This window comes from Pyrus communis, chromosome 6 (genome assembly GCF_041283825.1).
Source record: "Pyrus communis isolate YQ-2024b chromosome 6, ASM4128382v1, whole genome shotgun sequence".
Classification (NCBI taxonomy): Eukaryota; Viridiplantae; Streptophyta; class Magnoliopsida; order Rosales; family Rosaceae; genus Pyrus; species Pyrus communis.
The window spans coordinates 11,685,495-11,708,819 of record NC_142570.1 but is presented as its reverse complement, the minus strand read 5'-3'; positions in this window follow the sequence as shown (position 1 = coordinate 11,708,819).

Below are 23,325 nucleotides of genomic sequence, written 5' to 3'. Positions count from 1 at the left end.
GTTTTTCCGAAAACCCTAGCATGCCATAAAACAATTCATAAAACATATGTCATATATAGTATGCTTAGTAGTGGTGTGAGTATATATATAAGGCATATACATATATATAATATTTCATTTGCCCGAAGGCATATAGAACACTTCTTCATTCATTCGAAGGTTTAACATCACGCGTTCGTTGGCCTGTAGGCGGTATCATTCGCCAGTAGGCACTACATCTCCCAGCCAAACCCAATATAAGTATCTTCCACCCGTAGGCACTACATCTCTCAGCTAAAGCCAATATAAGTATCATTCGACCCGTAGGCCCTTACATCACCCGACCGAAACCAATATAGATATCATTTGACTCGTAGGCCCTTACATCACTAACCAAAGCCAATATAGATATCAATTGCCCGTAGGCAGAACATATGCCTGTAGGCAGAACATACGATTTTTAATATATATATATATATATCCTAATCGGAGGTCGGTAGCTACAGCGTCATATCGTAAAACCTGTTCGTAGTATAAAGTCATCAATCATATATACTACGAAGAACGTCAAAATCGATAAAGCATGAATATCATAAAGCGTAAATCTAATTTACTCATAAACGTTTCATAAAATGTAACCATTAAATCATTCTTTTCATGTATGCATTTCTAATTGTAAAATTATGCATTTTCGAAAGGGTCCACTCACCTTACACCGTTGGCGAAGAGCCGTGCAAACAAGAGAGGACGAAAATACCATACACAATTGCAGCTAAGCATATAAAGGTACCAATTAATAAAACTCTATCAAAATGATTGAATTTGAGAAAATGAACGTTGGAAATAGATTCAGGACATTGAATTACCGTCAGAGGGGTCCCGGGAAAACTTCGTCAAAGTCAACAAAAGTCAACGCAAGAATATTCCAGAGAATATTAATGAAATATTCCACAAAATATTCCATGGCAGGTTCTGGGCTAGGTTGGTATCTGGGCTTGGCTTCTTTGAGTTGGGCCTAAAGCTTGGGTTTAGGTTTAAAGGGTTTCTGGTCTAGGGCTAAAGGAGTGGACTCAGGCTTGGGTTGGTTACCTGGCCCAAGGGTTAGGGCCAATTAACTGAAATGGGCTTGCGGGTTTGGGTCGGGTCTGACCCGTTTCCATGCTGGGTTGGCTGGGTTTCGGAGAGAAGAAAGCCGAAGCATTCCCAGCTTCGATCAACTCGATTCTCAACCAAACATTGCAACACTATACATCAAAATGAAGCCCAGGTGACAAGGAATTGAGATGTACCTTTGGTTTCCTAGGTCGTGGCCCGACGTGGTCAGAAAATGGCTCGAAAACCATCGGGTCTCACCGGATAATATGGAGAAAATGGTTCTGATTTGTTCCTCTGTTAAAACACTATGAAAAAGCCTCAAACATTACCTAATCACCTTACTAAACCTTATCTAGGAATATTTAGGGGTGAGTTCGACTTGCCTCGTAGTAAAACCATGTACACAGTGACAGTGCATAGTGCCGAGAAGGAGAGAGAGTGAGGTCGGAGAGGTGAGGGAGAGAAGTAAGGATCCAGGGGTGGTGCTTGTCTCTATGTATGTAAGAATGTGTGTGTGTGTGTGTGTGTGTGAGTTCGTCGAAGAGAGGATAAGAGAGTAGAGGCGAGAGATAGAGGTCAAAGAGTTTAGAGAGGGAGGGAGATATAGTGCACGAGAAAGAAGAGGGAAAGAAGAAGCAAGTGGGCCAGGAGATAAACAAACCAGAGGGGGCCCCACATGGCACACCATTTAAGGCCCAAATAGTAACCCTTTCAAAATATATTTTACATCCCAACGTGAAATTATTAAAATACCCTTTTTTGTCCTATAAATTCATGGACGGGTTATTACATTCAGTGGGTTCAATTCCTTCTACGAGGACATGGCCTTGGAAAGGCAATTGACAGGAGCATATGTAACATCCCACATCGCCCAGGGGAGTGATCCTTATATGTACATTCCCATCCCTACCTAGCACGAGGCCTTTTGGGAGCTCACTAGCTTCGGGTTCCGTAAGAACTCCGAAGTTAAGCAAGAAGAGGGCTAGAGCAATCCCATGATGGGTGACCCACTGGGAAGTTGCTCGTGAGTTCCCAAAAACAAAATCGTGAGGGAATGGTAAGCTCAAAGCGGACAATATCGTGCGACGATGGTGGAGTCGGGCCCGGGAAGTGATCTGCCCCGGGCCGGGATGTGAAAATTTGGTATCAGAGCCTAACCCTGGTCGTGGTGTGCCGACGAGGACGTCGGGCCCCTAAGAGGGGGTGGATTGTAACATCCCACATCGCCTAGGGGAGTGATCCTTATATGTATATTCCCATCCCTCTAGGCTTTTTGGGAGCTCACTGGCTTCGGGTTCTGTAGGAACTCCGAAGTTAAGCGAGAAGAGGGCTAGAGCAATCCCATGATGGGTGACCCACTGGGAAGTTGCTTGTGAGTTCCCAAAAACAAAACCGTGAGGGAATGGTAAGCCCAAAGTGGACAATATCGTGCTATGGTGGTGGAGTCGGGCCCGGGAAGTGATCCGCCCCGGGCCGGGATGTGACAGCATACACCCCTTAACAAAATGGGTTTAGAATAGAACCATAGTGGAGATGGCAAATCCCATGCTTCAAGAAAAAAGGCATTCTTTACCATTTTTGGGGTTAAGCTATGAACACAGCAATTTACTTACTGAATAGGTGTCCAACAAAATCCTTAAACAAGAGACTCCATTTGAAGCCTTTAGTGGGAGAAACCAGGTGTGAAGCATCTTAGGGTGTTTGGTTCAATATGTTATGCACTCATACTAACACAATTGAAGCACAAAAAATGCAGAAAACAAACAGGTAAGTCTATATTTATGGGTTATCGTAACTGTGAAAAGGGATACATATTGTGCAGTCTGAAGACACCAAAGATGATCTCACGAGATGTGATTTTCAATGAAAATGCAAGGTGGAATTGGGAAGATGAAATGGACACTGAGGCTGTAGTACCTACTAGGATTGGCAGAATTGGTAATGAGACAGATGGAGAAGTGCAATCTCAGAATGATACTCCTACATCAAATCAATCTCCTCAACTTCAATTGTTACAATCACCTCAACAATCTGCACCTGAATCTCAAAATGAGGATTCACATCTAACGAATCACTTAATGGGTGAAAACTTGTCACTCAACTCAAATGTAACGCGCTCTCATTCAACTTGAACAAGACGCCCACTCGAACTTGAACGCACGTTCACTTGACTCAAATGGGGATGACAAATTTAGGTCCAAACACATGTAGGTAATTTTTTTCATGGGTTAGGAAACAATTTCCCTAAATCTGGACTTACCAAACATGTAAAAGGCAACACTTTCTCATTCTCAAGTTCTCTTTCCCACATACCAAACATAGGTGTAAAGCTTACTTAATTCTCGCTCAAGTTGTCAACGAATAATGGATACTCATCACTCACATTTAACGAATAACAAATGCATTAATCTAAAGTTCAACAAATTAAGACGGTAGCTATATAAAGTTTCACGTATGATATCACAATCTTTCTAAGGCTAAAATTCGTAGACCTATCGAACATAAAATACTTATAAAACCTAATAAAGTTGCATCTGTATGAATTCAACTCAGACAAGTCTTGGAACAAATTTAAAACACATGCCAAATTCCTTGTATAACTCCACTGCATTATGAAACCAAAGACTTGGAAGAAACCTGGTAAAATAGATAAACATCTTATTCAAAATTTTAATTGGAGAAGAATATCATGAAAACCATCGTGTGCCATTCCAAGTTATGCCTCCAAGACGTCGGATTTGGGGCTGGCCTGGCCGTACAATATGCATGCCGATGTTTGACTCTCGTTTGAGTAATTGGAGGAGTGAATGTGAGTAAGTATGTATTAGCTTGTTTGAATCAAACAGATTTCTATCCCAATTAGTACTATTGTACTATGGTCTGGTGGTATTCATCATCACTAGTATATCGTTGTATAGAAAAAAGAAGAGAAAATCCATCCATGGATCGAAACACTTTAACCGCACCAGTTGAGAAATTTTGTGAGAACCTAGAAGCAAACATAAAACACGAGCAAAACTGAGCTTGGATGAGTTCATTCAAACAATATGCTCTTTCTCTATGTCCAAATTCGAATATTTCTTTATACCAACAGATTCAGTTATTATTAACAATTTGCTAGGTAACAAAACATTTGTTAGACATTCTGATACAAAAGTTTTTATGTTTTGTGATGATAACAACAGATGGAAAAATCCCTCATAGTGAACACTACTCTTTGTAGGATAAGAACTTATACTATTGGTTTTTCTGATTTGAATTGTAATACATTTCATATATAGGAAAGCCTTATGGGAAGGCATACTTATACACAATACAAAGAAAGCTTTACACCCTTGTAATCAGATGCAACAGCACACATGCAGCAAGATATAAAGGTGTTTATCGGCAACAGCACACATGCCGTTTGCAGTTTCACATGCAGCAATATATAAAGATGTTTATCGGCAACAGCACACACATACCGTTTGCAGTTTCACATGCAGCAATATATAAAGATAAATGACCTCCCTGCTGTCCAGGAGTCAGCAATCACATGCAACATTCCTTTCCAGAGTGCACACCCTTGCTGTCTTTCCTTTATGGCAATGATGACTATAGTTGTAATGACGGCAGGTACATACACCCATGCTTGCCGACTAGAACTTCTTCCAATATATACACGATGCATCACCCTTTACAGCAACTTCATTTACAGTATATTCCTCAGATGCAATCATTGTTTGCCTCTCATATTCTCTATCAATATGAAAGTGAACTCACCTTATCCTTACGCCAGATTTCCTTTTCAAATCTATGCCATATGGACGCCTCTTCACCATCAACTACTCCACATGCACACATATCACAATGTTGTCTCGGACACACAAGAAACTCCTTGAGCCTGGAGACTTGTGCAACGATAGACTCACCAAGCTGTTCGAATCCATAAGAGTATCGGGGACGCTCAGAATCGTCTATAAATGTGCAGTGCGACACATTCAGAATTTCCAAATCCTTCATTTCATTCATTATAAAAACCAAAGCTGTCTTGTGCACCGTTGTGCACTGCAGACTTAAGATCTTGAGCTTGGGAGTGTAGGCAACAATGGCCCTTGCACATACTACGTCAAACTTAGAAGGGCACATAACTTTAAGCTGAGAGATGTTGCAGTAACTTCCAACTAGCTTCATGATTTGAAAAGGAAAATCAATATATGCAACAACAAAGGATTCAAGTCCTACCCAATTCCTGACAGCTGTTTCGAATCCAGTCAATGTAATCAGGTTCCAGGTTGGTAGAACCAGTTGTTTGAGCCTTGGGGTTCTGCAAGGAAGCGGATATCACCATTAGTCCTGGATTCAACGTTATCAGAAACTTTATGTTTCAAAACGAAACGTTTGTTATTATGAATAAAGAGAAATGGAAATGGAAACCAATACCTTTCGGCTGCACATATCAAGTGGTCATCGTTTATGAATAAAGAGAAATGGAAAACCAAGGAAGATAAATTTCCACAACTGAGACGCAAAGCACTCTTCAATACTTTCAGTAGTCTTTCGCTTGATTTATTATCAGACCAAGTAGTCAATCTTCGAGGAGTATTACAAGTGTTAAACTTGAGCAGAGTCAGATCAAGCTTTTCCCAAAGGATTGGATTGCAGCAAGCTGCATTCCAGGATTTACAAACGAAAGAAACAAATATCACATCCAGAAAATTCAAGGTCATAAATATCCTCACAAGGATATTGTAGTCCATATCCGCCCAGTTTCTAACTTTGCATTCATTGTTCCCTGCCATTGTAAAAGAGATTGTACCTACAACCATCAAAGATCAAAACCAGGGACTGTGCATTAATGGAAAGGAATTTAACTCGTGTTCAAAATAGAACTTGAACAAACTATGGAATGCTCTAGCTTAGCAAACAAGTTTTAACAGCAATACATTTTCGGAATGTGACCTTCCTATACCAATGCCAATGTCTTGCTGATTTTACAGATAATTAAATGTTGGGAAACTTAGGAAGTTGAAACGTTGTTTATGTGTATGGCATTTAGACATGAAATTTTTATAAGAAATATCAGATACAGAAAAAAATGGATCAGAACCATTTAGTAATTTAGAATTTAGAGATGAAATTTCTGTGTGCAGCATGATAATAAAGATCCTCATAGACAATCACTCTGGAACAGGGAATGTTCTTAGCTAGTTTGAGTTAATGACCGCACCTATGTTTTCAGTGTTTTTACTTCTGGGACAAAAAGAAAAAAAAAAAAAAACTTTACATGCAAAGTGGGGTTGAGTAGAGAAATGCATTGCTTCCATTTACCTGATTCCAGACACCAAAATGAGCTTTCTGAGAAAACTAGAGTTTGAAATTGCAAAAGTTATAAATAAGGATGTCAAAAAAATGACGCCCTCCCTAATAACTCTTAACCTAATGGATTGTAATTGAAATGCAGATGAATGCTCAAACCGATATTGATGACTTTGAAATGCACATAAAGTTCGCTAACCATTTAAAGCAAACAAGTTTCACTCAAAGCCCTAGTAGTTTATGTTATACGCTACGCATAACGACAGATTTCACACTATGATGCCATGTATGTAGCTATTAGTCAAACATTGTAACATATAAGTTGTCAACGATACTATCATTGTCAACAAACCTTCGAGAACATTGTAAACAAATCAAGAGATAGATTTGGAATTTGCAAACAACGTCATCTTATAAGATGCTGTATTAATGTCCGAAACATTCTGTTAGAAAATATCTGCATCTTTGTAAACATTCAGCGACTAAATTGAAACTTTGATCTTTCCTAAACCTACAAAGAAACTTCATTAGACACCATCAATGAACTCCATTCAAATTTCAAATGCGACTACCCCAATTAGAAATTCGAATATTCACATTGACGTCATTCAAAGAGTATATACGAATCAAGAATCCGTTAAAACAAATCAACCTCTGCATTAACCACCTGATGTTCATACATATGAGTACTTTACAGAAAATAAGCTAATTAAGAAAGTATTTATATCCAACTTATGTGATACTTGTATAAGAATTTCGAACAAGCTGAAACTGGACTTTTCCTACTTCTAAGTCAGATAAAACTTAAGGTTTTGGATCGGGACAATTGTGATCATAATTTTTGATAAGGAAAAACAAGGGGCATCAGCCATTTAAACTGAAAAGATAACCCTGCAATGTTTGCAACCTCATAAATCTAAGTTTGTTTTTCCCTGCCGAAAATTTCCCTCTTCAAACTCTGATCTGCTTTTAGATTGTGCTTTACCAGAGAGGATAATTAAAAATCTAACATGCAGATTTCGTTAGTGAAGGAATTACAAAATACAAGAACATTTTAACTTTTGATCAAATCTACACCGCATATCATAAAATCAACCCCAAATGTATTTAAGCAAAAATAAACAGAGAGAGGGGGGGGGGGGGAGAGAGAGAGAGAGAGAGAGAGAGAGAGAGAGAGAGAGCAGATGCTGCTTGACTTACCTCAATGATAGCTTGTAAATCCAGAGGTTGATCAACAGAAATGTATCTGCATCAAATTTCACATCTCTTTTCAGCTTAAATTTCAAAGTTACAAGAAACAAAGACCACCTACAAGACTTCAATTTTCAAGAAAAAAAATTACTCGAACCACATATTTCTTCTATTTTTTCCAACAACACCAAGATGAAACTTCACAAATTAATTCAAGTTCAGAGCTTACCTCGTCCCTGGGTTCTGTTTGTGTTGCTCTTAAAACTTTGTGATGAGACAGGCTCTTATAGAAAACTCGTTGCTTTGTAACGGCAAAGTAAACTCACGCTTCCCTTCAAGTAACTTCTGTTGTACATGCAGTCTAACATCTGTATATTAGAATCCATCTTTTTCACATGGGGCCCCACGGATTTTTGTTAGTTTCTTCCTACATTTATTACTTTTCTTTCTTTGATCACTATATCTGAGAGATTGAGACCTACCTTAAACATTTAAACAAAAAATTAACCCATTCTCTCTCTCTCTCTCTCTCTCTCTCTCTCTCTCTCTCTCTCTCTCTCTCTCTCGGTTATATATATCAGTATGTTTTCCATAAGCCTGATAAATCTCGTGTTTGTGAAATTAACCCAAAATTTTGGATCCTCCTTCAAAGCAAGTGGAACCAAAAGAAATCACGAACACCTTGTCAAGTTCCCGGTAAGTAGTCAAACACCGCCGAACCAAACCATTCAAAACATGTTTTCTCAATGCTTCGCACCATGCCGACTGCCTAAAAGTCTACTTGGAGGCACAGCCCCTTGCATGCAGCGATGGCACCAAGGCCCCCTGAAAGTCGGCTCTGGCTACCAGAGGAGTGAAGAAGCCCCACCGATTTAGGCTGGGAATGGTGGCGCTGCAGAGAAAGATCAGGCAGTACCAGAAGAGCACCGAGCTGCTGATCCGCAAGCTCTCTTTCCAGAGGCTTGTCAAGGAGATTGCTGTGTAGCCATAACCTCCAATATACAGACTTATAAGAGGTGGGTATCACTTGTGCAATATAAAAACTGATTCATCCGTCTTTTTTCATCCCGTCTGATAACTAGGAGAGATTTTTCTCTGTCATCAAAACACAGGCCTCATAATATAAGTGGCAAAAAAATATATTTTTCAGTGTCTTTCCAATTGTTATGAGTCTTATGACACATAATGTACCGGTCTGTGTTTTAGATGCACTGAGGATTTTCTCCATAGCTAGTTTAACAACAACCGGACCTTGTGTCTCCTTTTCCTAGTAAAATTTGGCCTTTGGGTATGCAGGGCCTTAGGGTTTGATGCCTGCCTGCCTATATAACTCACACCCTTCAGCTTTATAGGTAAACTATTGAAATTTTGCATGGTGGATTTTAGACTGTGTTCAAAGAGGCTTTAGACACGACTTGTAATACAATGTTTGAAAAGGTTTTAGACACGACTGGTAATACAGTGTTCAAATAGGCTTTAAACATGATTGTTCTTCAAAAGAGATGGAAAACATATTCATTTATAGAGTTAATTATGGTTAAAAGGGCACGTCCAACTAGAGTATAGCAAACGACCTGTCTGTTGTTGACCGAGTCAGCCAATTGCCTGATGTGCTTCTTGCTAGGATCGTGTCTCTCTTGTCACTAAATGAAGCAGGAGCTACTATTATCCTTTGTAAACGACGATGATATATATGGGCGTCAATTATGAATCTCTAATGTGATGATGAAATTTTGGTAAACCATTTATTTGACCTAAAACAAGAAAGCAAGAATTGGAAGTGGCTAAATATTGCAATATGGTGACTAATGTAGCGGAACATCATACAGGCCCTCAAACAATGCTTGGTTTGCTTTGATGGAACAGATCCTAGGTGTACCAGCCGTCCATAAAGAAAGGGATTCAAATTTAATGTTCGGATTGCTTGAGATGAACTTCTTTGAATAATATATATTTTGGATTGATTTCCTTGAGTTTCACAACTTTACCCTCCCAAGTACTCGTGTTCTCAACTCCCTGATGATAATTCAAGTCTATGGACTCTACACCCTTGTATGTGTGCCAATTCGTTTAAGTCCATCAATTTTATTTGTTCCGACTTTGAACCAGTGACAGGACCACTTGTCAGAGTGCTTCTTGTCTAACTATTCTGTTCTTGTATGAGTCCTACTTACTCAATGCACAAAGTTGGTTAATCTAAGATTTTTGGGTCCATCCATTGCATTCAAGCATTTAGAGGTGTGGCGAAATCCAAGGGATCAAGATTTGTGATGCACGCCGAACCTTGGTTCCTTTCTTTATGATGGATTCAATACGAACTTGCTTCTTAGAAATGTACGACTTTTTGAGTTAACTCCTGGAAATTTCATGAAATATACAATGTCAGTTGAGCCGCCTCACCCGTCTTTCATGCTCTCTTTCTCAGCTAGAGGTCCTCAAACTGGAGCATTTTGTGGTCGTGAATATGTCTTTGTTTTCACTTTGTCGTGTTGGATTAATTACGTGAGTGACTTACCCCTTATTTGGTTTTCAGATCTACGACGCGAATCATATCTATGTTCGTAAATCTCAAGCATTAGGAATTAAACCCTGACAAGGTTTACAATTGCTCTCTTCTTCAATAAACTTTTTTCATTCAGTCATGTCCTCACTTGCAAGAACTTGTGCTGAAGGTCACATTACTATGTTGTAGATTACAACCGATATTACTACTATATTGTTAAAGGTATATAATATTCACTGAAAGTACGTAGCTAGTTTCCTTAATACAGTTTTCATCGTGTTTACTCAAGAAGAGAGAAATGAAACCCAAACAAGCCGCGAATTCCATCATAACCTCAGGGAAGTGGAGGTATATGGGTACTACAGCGGCCCAGATGATTCTAAACTAGTACATGATAGAGAATGTTGTTGCACTAGAAAAATGTGTCATGCGTCCTATAGAAGACTGGCACAATATGCTGGCCAAAGAGTATTGAAGTACTTAAAGGAAATTACCTTCAACAACAGATCAATTGACAATATTCTACCTAGTTCGAGCAGCAACAAGTGGATAAACCCTTTTCCAGTGTTTTAAACTGGGTTTTTTAATCTTGTTTATATGATTCTTAGTGGATAAATCACCATAAATATCTGCTTTCTATTAAGAAAAAGTGATTCTTCCCCTTCTAGTATTGGAACAAATAACTCACTAAATTCAAGGTTTAATGAACAAATTAATAGTAGCAAATTGAGTGATCGATGGCTTGAAGGTTCAATTTAACGATACTACTTCATATTAGTGGAACGCATAATAAACGTTGCAAGTATACATAATATATGATCGCAGATTGCCCTCATAGAAATATGTAAATCAGATTAATCACTGTGATGGGTGGTTAATTCTCCTTAATTTAGAAAATCTTGTGAAAAACATAGCAGATGCCGAGTAGCTAGTATGCGGATATTAGCAGGAGAGCTGGAGATGATAAACATATAGAAGTGAAGGAGAGAACAATACACACATCAAAATGATCAAGAACTAAATAAGGAAGAGTAGGTGTTAGAGCAGTTATGTTTTTATTTAAATATTTAAATATATTTATGTTTTGTTTTATTACCAATATTAAAAGTCAATTAATTTTGGCTTCAGGAGTTATCTCCCCTAAATATGAAACATGCAATTGAACCGTTTTAGTTTTAATTTTCAGTTTGAATTGATTTTTGTTTTGTCCCGTTGTGGTTTTTATCCGTTTTGATTTCAATTGCCATTATTCCTTGCGGTTTTGATTTCAATTGCTTTGATTCATTATAGATTGCAATCTCAACGTATTTTTTTATTATAACATATATTTATATATACACACACACACCAACATATATAAAAGATAGAAAGATACAAGTCATGCAGATGCAAAGATGCTAAGAGAGAAAGAAAAAATAGTTTTACATATTGATTTAATAGCAACATATCGAAAGGGTGTAAGTTTGAAAGTTCTTCCTTTGTGCAAGGAAGAACCTTATCAGAAGAAGAAGGTTCTGGGCTGTTTTATCCTGGGGACGACGTGGTGTTTGTGAACTGCTTGCACACTTTGGGCAGAGCCGCGAAACATCTTAAAGAGATCAACTTAGTCCACGACTCATCCCAAGAATCATTCACCACTCAAGGCTTCTACATTTTTCGAGTAACTTCGTTCCTTTCTATTTCAGTTTACAATAGTAGGAAACAACGAACAACACACATGAAGAGCTAGAGTTAGATGATAAGATCTAGGATGAAGAAGAACTCTCAGTAGCTTAGGAAATTACAGTAAGAGGTAATGTGATGAGGGATGTCAAAGCTTTGGAATAATATAAGGGGCAGTTTCAGATGCCATCTTTCCCCAAATATTAAATGAAGAGATGGCCAAAATTGCTTAGGAAGTCTTGCAAAGAGAGTATAGAGATGGCAAGAAGGTAACCGAAGTAAAACAATTCTATCTTTTAGACGTGATTTTGAATATACACACATGAGGGACGATGAACCTCTCAAGAATTATTTTACTAGACTATTTGATGTAGTGAATCAAATGAAAACTCTTGGGGAAGAATTGTTTAGGGAGAGGCTAGTCCAGAAACTTTAATTAGTTTGACCAGACCCTATGATTTGATAGTTAATGTCATAGAAGAAACCAAGGACACAAACACGCTTGATGCACAAGAAGTGATGGCTTCTTTGAAATCTTTTGAGCAAAGGCTAGAAAGGCATGATGATGCACCATAAAAAAGGCTTTTCAGTCTCTTAGTGTCAATTCAAGAAAGGGCAGAATGGTAAGTTTAATAATTTCAAGCAATAGAAGAGGACTCTGAAGGGAAAAGGTAAAATGTGAGAAGGAAGACCAAGCTTGCCTACAATAAATAGTGGTGCTGGAAACAATGGTGCATAAGGTACAAAGCCTCTATGCAAATTTGTCATAAAGCTCACCTTGGTGTTTGTTGGTTTAAGAGAAAACAAAAGTATCACAAGCGTAACAAATTTGGTCATTTGCCTATAGATTGCAATATCATTATTTGGGGGTACTCGTGGTCATGCGTCGGGGTACTCGTGCGTGGTGGTACTCGAGGTTCTAAGGGAAATCAACTAGTGAACTATGCACACAAAGCTAAGGAGGAGATCAATGTGTTATGCTTGCAATATCATTATAATTGAGAAAAACAAGGATGTCTGGTACAATTATAGTGGGTGCAGCAATCACATGAATGCACATAAGTCTCTACTGATCAACATTGATAGAAAATTCACTGGTAGAGTTAAATGGGTAACTTGTGAGAGCCACTAGTAAAGGAACCTTTGTGATTAAAACAAACAAAAGGTAAAAGATACATCCAAGAAGTCATGTTGGTGCTTGGACTTGATGAGAACTTATTGAGTGTAGGCCAAATGATACTACGTGGCTATTTTTTACTCCTTGCTGACTTAAAGTTGAAATGACTGAAAACAAAAGTTTCCCATGGTTACTAAATTACCATGAATCTCTCTCACTAAGAGCACATAGACTACTTGGCTATGGCATAGGAGAAATGGTCACCTAAATTTTCAAACTGCAACAGTAAGTGGCAGCAAATATTTCCTAACCTTCGTAGATGATCATAATATAATGTGTTGCGTATATTTCATGAGCTACAAGCTTGAGGTGTTCAACATATTCAAGAAGTTTAAAACAATGATTGAACTACAATATGGGCACAAGCTCAAGAAGAAAAAGAGTGAGAGGGGAGGTGAGTATATACCTCAGTTGAGTTCAATTCCTTCTGTGAGGACGTGGCCTTGGAAAGGCAATTGACCGGAGAATACACACCTCAACAAAATGGAGTTTAGAATAGAACCATAGTGGATCTGGCAAATACCATGCTTCATGGAAAAAACATTCCTTACCTGTTTTGGAGGGAAGCTGTGAACACAACTATCTGCCTAGTGAATATGCATTAACATGCCAGACACTGATATTCACCGAACACCAGGGTAGGCACATGCTGGCCAACATCCGAAGGTGACGAAGCCATATTAGGATGCATGAGAAATGATAAATATAAACAATACTCATAAATTTAAATACAATGAATATACATTGAGGAACGTGTTCGGAGCATACAACTAATCTGAGACACTAAAACAGGAATAATATAAAATTGAATGAACAAAGGGATGGGCCCTACACCGAGATGACTCAAAGATGCCGATGCGGGAGTGCCTTGATGCCAGGATTGTACGCCTCGATTCTAAGTCCTGAGGGGGCGCAAAACAAAACATGAGTGTACCAAGTTGATATATAAGTAGTAATAAAACAATTAATCTTTAACGTACTAACCCGCAAGTTTAGAAAACTAGTATAGCATAATACGTAACAGGTTTTTCCAAAAACCCTAGGATGCCATAAAACCTTTATAAAACATATATCGTATATAGTGTGCTAAATAGTGGTGATATATATATATATATATATAAGGCATACATACAAATAACTTCATTCGCACGAAGGCAGTATCATCTCCTAGCCGAAGCCAATATATAAGTATTTTCCGGCTGAAGTCACCAACCAAATGCTTGGCCGAAGCCATATCATATATCTCCCAGCGGAAGCCACCAACCTACGCCCGGTCGAAGCCATATCATATATTTCCTACCTGAAGCCACCAACCTACGCCCAACCGAAGCTAATATAAATATCAATCGCCCGTAGGCTCCTACAATACCCACCTGAAGGCATATAAGTATTAATCGCCCGTAGGCAGAACATATGCCCGAAGGAAAAACATACACTCATAGGCAGGACCGTTCGAATAACCATTAAGTACATAAGTATATATGTATCTTAATCGGAGTTCGGTAGCTAAAACATCATATCGTAAAACCTATTTGTAGTATATAGTCATCAATCATATATATTATGAAGAACATGAAAATTGATAAAGTATGGTATTCCAAAATATTCTCAGTAAAGCGTGATATCTCATAAAGTGTAAATCTAATTTACTCATAAACGTTTTATAAAACGTAACCATTAAATCATGTTTTCCATGTATGCATTTCTAATAGTAAAATATGTATTTTAGAAGGGGTCCACTCACCATACACCTTTGGTGAAGAGCCGTGCAAACAAGAGATGACGGAAATGCCATAAACAATTGCACCTAAACACATAAAGGTACCAATTAATAAAACTTTATCATAACGATTGAATTTCAGGAAACGGACATCATAAACAGATTAAGGATGTTGAAAAAATATGAGGGGGGACCTCGAGTACCCCCACGCACGACCATGGGGTGGTGGCCCTGGTGGCCATGCGCCATTTTAAGTCGCTAGAAAGTTGGCCGGAAAAGTCGTCGGCGCTGTCGTGGACTGCGGAGAATCATAGTGCCTCTACCGCAAGTGTGTGTGCTCCACGTGCTGACACATACGGCCCTTAACGCACGCCCACGCGCCACTCATGTGCGGCCTAGGTTCTAGGGTTCGATTAGGTCTAGGCCGGGTCCTGGGCTTGGACTCCATAAGGTTTGGGCCTTAGGTTCATTGGGACGAAGGACCGAGTTGCACGACCCACACGGTTGGGTTCAAAATATCTAGGCTGTAAGGTCGGACTTGGGCAAGTGGGCCTGGGCCGAGAGTTTGGGCTAAAGGTTTCATGGCCCAAATGCCTGGTTTGAGTTTCAGGTTTAATGGGTTCAGAAAAGGTCTTGGGCTTGGTTGCCCTACCCAAAAGTTTGGGGTAGTGGGTCTTGGTTTCCGGGTTTGGGTCATTTTGACCTGATTTTCAGACCAATTTCAAGTAAGAAAAAGACCGGAGCTTTCCAAGCTCCGATCAACCCCAATTTTCCACCATTTTCAACTTACGAATACCCAAAATGAAGCTAGAGAGATGAGGATTTGAAATATACCTATTGGAGGCTATGGAATAGCTGGGCTTAACCGGAATATAGCTCGGAAGTTGCTGGGTTTTCATCGAAAAACTGGAGAAGGGAAGAACATACGCAGACGAGTTAAATGCCTTCGGTTTTCAACTCAAAAACACAACAACAACCCAGGAATAAATCAAACAAATAGAGTAGGGCAATAACCTCACCTGGTTGGAGAAATGAAAGCTTGAAGCTCTCCGCTTCAATCATGGATCACTCAGATGGTGCTCTGACGATGCAAGCGATGATGTAGTCGTGTTCCCTATGTCCCAAATGTAGAAAAAACTTAACTTGCCTTTTGTAATGTCAAAAATACAAATATAAAACTATAATAAGGTAACTTAAAATACTTGTACTAAAAATCAAAATCGAAAATGAAAGTGGGTCTTGCCCAAGCATTCGAAACGTCACGTACTCCGAGGACAGATGTGCCTTTGGATTGAGCCCCAACATAACTAAATAGTAACAACTATCATAGATTGGTCTACCTGTCCACTTGCTTAACAAACCCAATGAATCCAACGAATATGCCATCTATATTACAGTCGCCCACCCGCGATATTGACAACATATTGTCATCTCAATAAGCAAGTAGTAATTTCCTAAGGGTGCAAACATACCAATTTATCCAAACCCAAGTCATCAACACACACAAGCACACAGTTTCTCAAATCATAAAATCAAACATCCGAAAACCAATTCATAGAATTCCACTATCTAATCAGTGCTGTCAATAAAATCAATCAAACCAAGTCTCAAATAGTGTTATACACAAACTGAAAATAAAAACTATCATTGTAACTGCTCCAAAATAGATTGGTACAAAATTTAATCATTCAAAAACCACGAATTAAAAGAACGCAACATATCATTCTAGATCTATGTAGTTCGTTCAAGACTATCCAACAGCCTATAAATACGAATGCAATACAAGATAAATAACTTAGTACTCAAAGCTTTCACGAAACTTCACAAACATAGAAGTGAAATGCACATCACGAACAACAAGGTCTTGGAGTGAAGTAGTCGAAAGATGCGTAGAGGCAAACATATATCATAAACATGTCTTTAGTGACTAACCACAGTCATCGCTATCCTAGCCGAGCAGTATAAGGTTTGAAACCTATATTAGAAGAACAATCACTCGGACTACTTCCTTCGAATAACGACAACCACTCCAAACCATTCACAAAAACTGGCTCACAGTTACCAGACTCGAAACCCAAGATGGAATTTAATCTCAGTAGATGTATATAAAAGGTGTGTTAGGGTTGGGTGGAAGATACCCTTAAAATATTTGGGAAATGAACTTATATATATATATTGTTAGGAAAGAACTACTAGAGTACGATATGATGCCTATGAATTGTAGCAAGATAATATGAGGTGGCTATTCAATCCTGTGTGAAGATAGTGATTTGTGATGAAACCACGTTGAGAAGGCTAAAAAAACACTCTAGGATTTGAGGGTCAAAACAAGTCCATTAAATCTAGAGTACAAGATATCTGGATTTGAATATACAACTCTGATGCTTGAATTCATACAAGTACCTAGCTTCATTGGGTAGTAACAACTTAAAATGGTCGAACCTGAAAATTGGCTAACTCTGTTTCTTGATGATCCATAATCATGTTGCAAAATATCCAAGAGTTCCATACAAGGGGGAAATATAACTGATTGGAGAATATTTGGGTATCGATGTGTCTTTCTACTGAGGTGTTCAGCAACTACTCTTGCACAATCGGGGTGGTACACGATGGTCAAGTCATAGACATTTATGTACTCTATCAATCACCATCGCTAAAGACTTAGCTCATTTCGACTGAGAATCTAACTACGAAGTTTTTCGAGGTTGATAAAGATCTTACGCGTTTCACCAGGTGAGGGTGTCCTTAGATTTTCAAGTCAGGACAATAATTGTAGACCCTAGGTCAGAAATAGGATGGTTTGCATCAGGTGGTCCCAACCATCGAAAAGTAACAGCGTCACCCAATATGTTGCCTCAGTGTACAACGACACCTTTAGTAAAACATTCACCGACGGATTCAAAATTTATTAGTGTCATCGAGGAGTATATGAACAATGGTAGGGTGAGACACATCTTAAACAAAACTGATTTATTCCCTAGCCGAAGATGAGGGTTTGGGTTATGGTCGAAGAATCATCGGCAACTGTCGATAGAAATAGACAAGACCAATGATATTTCGTAATTCATGACATTCGAGAAAATTCTCAATTTCCAACTGTTACAATCTTGGTTTTGGTAAGAATAACTTCTACTACCAAAGAAACTCCTAAGAAAAGTATTTACTCTAGACAAAAATAATGTTCGAAGAATTTGACGTACGACTGACAATTGATATTTAGCAAACCTGACTTCGTGGTTGGAGTAAGCAAAAAGGTTATCGATAGAACAATCACCAAGAGCATGGATATGATCCCACCAAACTGCCACTTACTAAACTTTGTAACAACTAGCGTTTACTCGCTTTCTCCCACACGAACTTTGAACGTTTCGAATCATTTCCATAAAGATATGACTCGGCTGCCATTTTGAAGGAAAGCATGTTGCAAAGTGACATCACCACTTCGAATCTGCAGCTAGTCTTAACCAGACTTCCTCTTATTGAGATTTCTAATTAATGTCACTTCAATGTAAAATCGACTCTACCCACAATTCCTAGGGAACACATGTTGCAGAGTATCGGTCCGATGTTGAAAGTCGTTCGACAATCCATTTCGTCACCAATGAGGCACAATCCTGACACAAAATTTCTTATTCTTCAATAGGATGTGACTATTCACTCAGAATGAGGGTTGCACCATCGTGTCGAATGACAACAAAACCGGAAGTCGTGACATCCAAATGATGTCATGATCGACACACCACTACAGTAACAGAAGATCCTAAGTATGCTCTGAACAAAGTACACTCTAATACCAAATTAACACGCCTGACCCTGATATTCACCAAACACCAGGGTAAACACGTGTTGGCCGACACTCGAAGGTGATGAAGCCATATTAGGATGCATAAGAAATGATAAATATAAACAATACTCATAAATTTAAATAAAATGAATATACAATTGAGGAATGTGTTCAGAGCATACAACTAATCTAAGACACTAAAACAAGAATAATATAAATTGAATGAACATACACCGAGAGGACTCAAAGATGCCGATGCGGGAGTGCCTTAATGCTGAGATTGTACGCCTCAATTCTAAGTCCTAAGGGGGCGCAAAACAAAACATGAGTGAACCAAGTTGATATATAAGTAGTAATAAAACAGTTAATCTTTAGCGTAGTAACCCTCAGGTTTAGAAAATTCGTATAGCATAATACATAATAGGTTTTTCCGAAAACCCTAGGATGCCATAAAACCTTTATAAAACATATATCGTACGTAGTGTGCTAAATAATGGTGACATATATATATATATATATATATATATATATATATATATATATATATATAAGGCATATATATAAATAACTTCATTCGCCTGAAGGCAGTATTATCTCCCGGCTGAAGCCAATATATAAGTATCTTCTGGCTGAAGCCACCAACCAAACGCCCGGTAAAAGCCATATCATATATCTCATGGCCAAAGCCACCAGCCTACTTCCGCCCGAAGCCAATATAAATATCAATTGCCTGTAGGCAGAACATACGCCCGTAGGCAGGACCATTCGAATAACCATTAAGTAAGTACATAAGTATATATCTATCTTAATTGGAGTTCAGTAGCTAAAACATCATATCGTAAAACCTATTTGGAGTATATAGTCATCAATCATATATACTACGAAGAACGTGAAAATCAATAAAGTATGGTATTCCAAAATATTCTCTGTAAAGCATGATATCTCATAGTGTAAATCTAAATTACTCATAAACATTTGATAAAACGTAACCATTAAATCATGCTTTTCATGTATGCATTTCTAAGAGTAAAATATGCATTTTAGAAGGGGTCTACTCACCATACACCGTTGGCGAAGAGCCGTGCAAACAAGAAAGGACGGAAATGCCATAAACAATTGCACCTAAGCACATAAAGGTACTAATTAATAAAACTCTTTCATAACGATTGAATTTTGGGAAACATACATCATAAACGGATTGAGGACGTCGAAAAAACATAAAGGCTCGGCTACCTTCACGCGCCGTCACGCCCCACCAAGCGCCATTTTGAGTCGCCGAAAAGTTGGCTAGCGTCGTAGTGGACGGCGGAGGTGCATATGCTCTACGCGCCGGCACAGGCGGCCCTTCACGTGTAGGCCCACGTACCACTCGCGCGTGGCTTAGGTTCTGGGGTTCGATTGGGTATTTGTCAGGTCTTCAGCTTGGGCTCCCTAAGGTTTGGGCCTAGGGCTCATTGGGTTGAAGCCCCAAGTTGCACGGCCCACAGGCATGGTTTCAAAGGATCTGAGCTGTAAGGTTGCGCCTGGGCAATAGGGCCTGGGCCAAAGGTTCCACAGCCCAAAGGCCTGGTTTTGGTCTCAGGTTTAATGGGTTCAGAAAGGGTCTTGGGCTTAGTAGCCTGGCCCAAAGGTTTGGGCTAGTGGGTCTTAGTTTTTGGGTTTGGGTCGTTTTGACCCTATTTTCAATTCGGTTTCGAGGAAGAAGAAGGCCGAAGCTTCCCAAGCTCCGGTCAACCCCAATTCTCCACCATTTTCAACTTACGAATACCCAAAATGAAGCTAGAGAGACAAGGATTAGAAATATACCTATTGAAGGCCGTGAGATGGCCGGGCTTGGCTGGAATACAGCTCGGAAGTCGTCGGGTTTTCATCGGAAAACTGGAGAGAAAAAGAACATACGCGGACGAGTTAGATGCCTTCAATTTTCAACTCAAAAGCATAACAACAACCGAAGAATAACTCGAATGAACGGAGTAGGGCAATAACCTCACCTGGGTTAGAGAAATGAAAGCTTGAAGCTTTTGGCTTCAATGGTGGATCACTTAGATGGTGCTCTAACGATGTAAGCAAGGATGTAGTCATGTTCCATATGTCCCCAAGGTTCGAAATAAGGTTTTATGGGACTAGCTTGGTCATAATCAATAGGAATAGTGGTGGTTCCTTCTCGGAGATAAAGAGAGAGAGGGTGCAGAATGATGGAGTGAGAGAACTGCGAGAAAGTCACGGGACGGGGGAGAGGAAACGAGAGAGTGGGTTGGGGAACCAAAAAGAAATGTGGGCCCCACATGGCACACCAAACAAGATCCAAAAGCAACCATTTAAAATATCTTCATACCAAAGTGGAATTACAAAATTGCCCTTGAGGATCCGTAAAATCGGGGAGGGGTCGTTACATACATCCAACAAAATCCTTAAACAAGAAAACTTCATTTGAAGCCTTTAGTGGGAGGAAGCCAGGAGTGAAGCATCTCAGGGTGTTTGGTTCAATATGCTATGCATTCATACCAACACATTTGAGGCACAATTTGCAAGAAACCCGTAGGCAGAATTGGTAGTGAGACAGATAAAGAAGTGCAAGCTCAGAATGATACTCCTACATAAAATCAATCTCATCAACCTCAATTGTGACAATCACCTCAACAATTTACACCTCAATTTCAAAATGAGGACTCACAATATGCAGTATCTCAAAATTCAACTCCAAGCTCTATTATGTTGGAATGAAGAACTTGAATGAGATTTGAAATGGTTTTCATTTGAATGCACCAGAAATCGTAGTTTTCTGCATTCGATATTGTAGCACAGAGCTTGTCACCACTCGACCCAGCCATATGAGACTCAAATCTGAGAAGAAGTTAGAGTTTTCTCCTTCGTTGGGTTTCCCTTTCTCCATTTCTCGTAGCTTTATAAACACGCCCAATTCTTCAAATCAAACCAAGCTCTGAGGCAATGTTAAAATCAATCAAGAAATTGTTGATTTTGGTAATGAAAGATTGACAAAAACACAAAGAATGTTGCAGAGAATGTGCAATGCAAAACGTTGCTGCTACTGCAGTTATGATTTCATTGATTTCTCACGTTGGATTCCACCATTTGTCTAGTATAAGCTAATCTCTAAGCTGCCTAATCAATACCAGCTGTTGGTTTCAATTCAAGACCTACAACACACCCTAATTTAAGCCATATATGTGGCTATAAGACAAACTCATCACCTGATTATATTCAGCTTTCAAACTGAAACTAGCTGTTGGACTCTTTGGACTTCTTTGTTGACTAGGGCAAGATCAAGGGAAGAGATTCATTTGTACCTTGTCTGACTTTTTTAAAAATGATTGTGACCATGGACCGAGTGAGTAAAATGTGATTCGCATCTCATTTGTAGGTTCTCCGTGCCTTGGGTGCAAGAAAATAGTGGTTGATGTGGTTGTCAAAGTGGTAAGATGAGATTTATGGGAAGATGAATCGTACCAACCCAAACGAACCGTCGAATGGATCGAATTAATATCTAATTAAATTACAGTACTTCTACTGCAAGAAAATAAAATGCGAAAAATTATATAGTAAAAAATAAATTTTGTGAAAATAATTAGTTTAAGTGCGAGGAAATAAATATGTTAAGTGTGAGAAGCAAGAAACTAAAAAATTAATCTGGAAACATGTTATTATTGGAAGGAACAAATTAAACAAGGAAATGAAAGTGCAAGGCTACATTGAGGACGATAAAATGAACATAAAAGCATGCAGGGTGCAGAGAAAATAAAAGATGAGTTGTTATTTTGGTTGGGGACACTAAGAGCTAGAGGGGTCGTATTAATAATAGTTTAAGCTTTTTCTAATTGTACGTTACGATTCTGCTCAACCTTGGCTGTTTCTATTAGCCTTGATGTGCTTTTAAATTAATACAGGTTTGACTTCGATACGATCTCCAAATTTCATGCTGAGGATTTTAATGAAATCTTTATTCGTGCTTCATCACAACTACTAATTTTGCTAACTTTGTAAATCTTCTTTGGACCACAAACGGTAAAAAAATGAACTTATCCTATCTGACACGAACGTGATGTGTTGTCACTCAGCTTAAACTTGTTGCGCTCTCATTCGAAATGAATGCGACACTCACTCAAACTCGAACACACGTTCACTTGACTCGAACGAGGATGACAAATTTAGGTCAAAACACATAGGTAAGTTTTTCACGGGTTAGGAAGCAATTTCCCTAAATTGGGACTTACCAAACATGTGAAAGGCAACACTTTCTCATTCTCAGGTTCTCTTTCCCACATACCAAACATAACCAAACATAGGTGTAAAGCTTACTGAATTCTCACTCAGGTTGTCAATGAATAATGGATGCTCATCACTCACATTTAATGAATCACTTAATGGGCGATAAGCTTCAGAAAGTAGCTCTTCAACATCTCGTTGTACCTACACAAGATGAAAAATTTGCACAATTGAAAACAAATGTATTAATCTAAAGTTCAACAAATTAAGACTAAAATTCATAAGATTTATCGAACATAAAATACTTAAAAAAAAACTTAATAAAGTTGGATCTGTATGAATTCAACTCAGACAAGTCTTGGAACAAATTTAAAACACATGCTAAATTCCTTGCATAACTCCACTGCATTATGAAACCAAAGACTTGGAAGAAACCTGGTAAATAGATAGACACCTTATTCATGAATTTAACGTTCAATAACGTTGAGAACAGGAACTGGAGATGGGTCCTAAATTCCTGAGCGATCTCCCTCACAAGCCTTTAGAATGGGAGCTTGCGGATCAGCAGCTTGGTGCTCTTCTGCTACTTCCTGATCTTTCTCTGCAGCACCACTGTCGGCCTGAATCGGTGGGCTTCTTCACTCCTCCCGTCGCCAGAGCCGATTTCCAGACGGCCTTAGTGGCAAGGCTGC